Consider the following 2,500-nt stretch of genomic DNA (forward strand, 5'->3'; position numbering starts at 1 on the left):
CCCAGTCTGCCCTCTGTGTCTGTGTGTGTGTCTCTCTCCCCCAGTCTGCCCTCTGTGTCTGTGTGTGTGTGTCTCTCCCCCAGTCTGCCCTCTGTGTGTGTGTGTGTGTGTGTGTGTGTCTCTCCCCCAGTCTGCCCTCTGTGTGTGTGTGTGTGTGTGTGTGTGTGTGTGTCTCTCTCCCCCAGTCTGCCCTCTGTGTGTGTGTGTGTCTCTCTCCCCCAGTCTGCCCTCTGTGTGTGTGTGTGTGTGTATCTCTCTCCCCAGTCTGCCTTGTGTGTGTATCTCTCTCCCCAGTCTGCCTTGTGTGTGTATCTCTCTCCCCAGTCTGCCCTCTGTGTATCTCTCCCCAGTCTGCCCTGTGTGTGTATCTCTCTCCCCAGTCTGCCCTCTGTGTGTATCTCTCCCCAGTCTGCCCTCTGTGTGTGTATCTCTCCCCAGTCTGCCCTCTGTGTGTGTATCTCTCCCCAGTCTGCCCTCTGTGTGTGTATCTCTCCCCAGTCTGCCCTCTGTGTGTGTATCTCTCCCCAGTCTGCCCTCTGTGTGTGTATCTCTCCCCAGTCTGCCCTCTGTGTGTGTATCTCTCCCCAGTCTGCCCTCTGTGTGTGTCTCTCTCCCCAGTCTGCCCTCTGTGTGTGTCTCTCTCCCCAGTCTGCCCTCTGTGTGTGTCTCTCTCCCCCAGTCTGCCCTCTGTGTGTGTGTGTGTGTGTGTGTGTGTGTGTGTGTCTCTCTCTCCCCCTGTCTGCCCTCTGTGTGTGTGTGTCTCTCTCTCCCCCTGTCTGCCCTCTGTGTGTGTGTGTCTCTCTCTCCCCCAGTCTGCCCTCTCTGTGTGTGTGTGTGCGTGTCTCTCTCCCCCTGTCTGCCCTCTGTGTGTGTGTCTCTCTCTCCCCCAGTCTGCCCTCACTGTGTGTGTGTGTGCGTGTCTCTCTCCCCCAGTCTGCCCTGTGTGTGTGTCTCTCTCCCCCAGTCTGCCCTCTGTGTGTGTGTGTGTGTCTCTCCCCAGTCTGCCCTGTGTGTGTGTGTCTCTCTCCCCCAGTCTGCCCTGTGTGTGAGTGTGTGTGTGTGTGTGTGTCTCTCTCCCCCAGTCTGCCCTCTTTGTGTGTGTGTGTGTCTCTCTCTCCCCAGTCTGCCCTCTGTGTGTGTATCTCTCCCCAGTCTGCCCTCTGTGTGTGTATCTCTCCCCAGTCTGCCCTCTGTGTGTGTATCTCTCCCCAGTCTGCCCTCTGTGTGTGTGTGTATCTCTCTCCCCAGTCTGCCCTCTGTGTGTGTGTGTGTGTGTGTGTCTCTCCCCAGTCTGCCCTCTGTGTGTGTGTCTCTCCCCAGTCTGCCCTCTGTGTGTATCTCTCTCCCCAGTCTGCCCTCTGTGTGTGTGTGTGTGTGTATCTCTCTCCCCAGTCTGCCCTCTGTGTGTGTGTGTGTGTGTGTGTATCTCTCTCCCCAGTCTGCCTTGTGTGTGTATCTCTCTCCCCAGTCTGCCTTGTGTGTGTATCTCTCTCCCCAGTCTGCCTTGTGTGTGTATCTCTCTCCCCAGTCTGCCTTGTGTGTGTATCTCTCTCCCCAGTCTGCCTTGTGTGTGTGTATCTCTCTCCCCAGTCTGCCTTGTGTGTGTATCTCTCTCCCCAGTCTGCCTTGTGTGTGTATCTCTCCCCAGTCTGCCCTCTGTGTGTGTATCTCCCCAGTCTGCCCTGTGTGTGTGTGTGTGTGTCTCTCTCTCTCCCCAGTCTGCCCTCTGTGTGTGTATCTCCCCAGTCTGCCCTGTGTGTGTGTGTGTGTGTCTCTCTCTCTCCCCAGTCTGCCCTCTGTGTGTCTCTCTCTCTCCCCAGTCTGCCCTCTGTGTGTGTGTCTCTCTCTCTCTCCCCAGTCTGCCCTCTGTGTGTGTGTGTGTGTGTATCTCTCCCCAGTCTGCCCTCTGTGTGTGTCTCTCTCTCTCTCTCCCCAGTCTGCCCTCTGTGTGTGTCTCTCTCTCCCCAGTCTGCCATCTGTGTGTGTGTGTCTCTCTCCCCAGTCTGCCCTCTGTGTGTGTGTCTCTCTCTCCCCAGTCTGCCCTCAGTGTGTGTGTGTGTGTGTGTGTGTCTCTCTCCCCAGTCTGCCCTCTGTGTGTGTCTCTCTCTCTCCCCAGTCTGCCCTCAGTGTGTGTGTGTCTCTCCCCAGTCTGCCCTCTGTGTGTGTGTGTGTGTGTGTGTGTGTGTGTGTGTGTGTGTGTGTATCTCTCCCCAGTCTGCCCTCTGTGTGTATCTCTCTCCCCAGTCTGCCCTGTGTGTGTGTATCTCTCTCCCCAGTCTGCCTTGTGTGTGTATCTCTCTCCCCAGTCTGCCTTGTGTGTGTATCTCTCTCCCCAGTCTGCCTTGTGTGTGTATCTCTCTCCCCAGTCTGCCTTGTGTGTGTATCTCTCTCCCCAGTCTGCCCTCTGTGTGTGTGTGTGTGTGTGTGTGTGTGTGTGTATCTCTCCCCAGTCTGCCCTCTGTGTGTGTCTCTCTCTCTCTCTCTCTCCCCAGTCTGCCCT

General features: G+C 56.8%; 1 protein-coding gene across 1 annotated transcript in view; it reads left to right on the forward strand.

Annotated features, from left to right (window-relative positions):
* LOC146060428 (ribosomal RNA processing protein 1 homolog B-like) overlaps positions 1–2,500 on the forward strand; it is a 52,316-nt gene that overhangs the window by 9,775 nt on the left and 40,041 nt on the right. The gene's annotated exons all lie outside the window — the stretch shown is intronic.

The sequence above is a fragment of the Crinia signifera genome, chromosome 2 (assembly GCF_055691185.1).
Source record: "Crinia signifera chromosome 2, ASM5569118v1, whole genome shotgun sequence".
Classification (NCBI taxonomy): domain Eukaryota; kingdom Metazoa; phylum Chordata; class Amphibia; order Anura; family Myobatrachidae; genus Crinia; species Crinia signifera.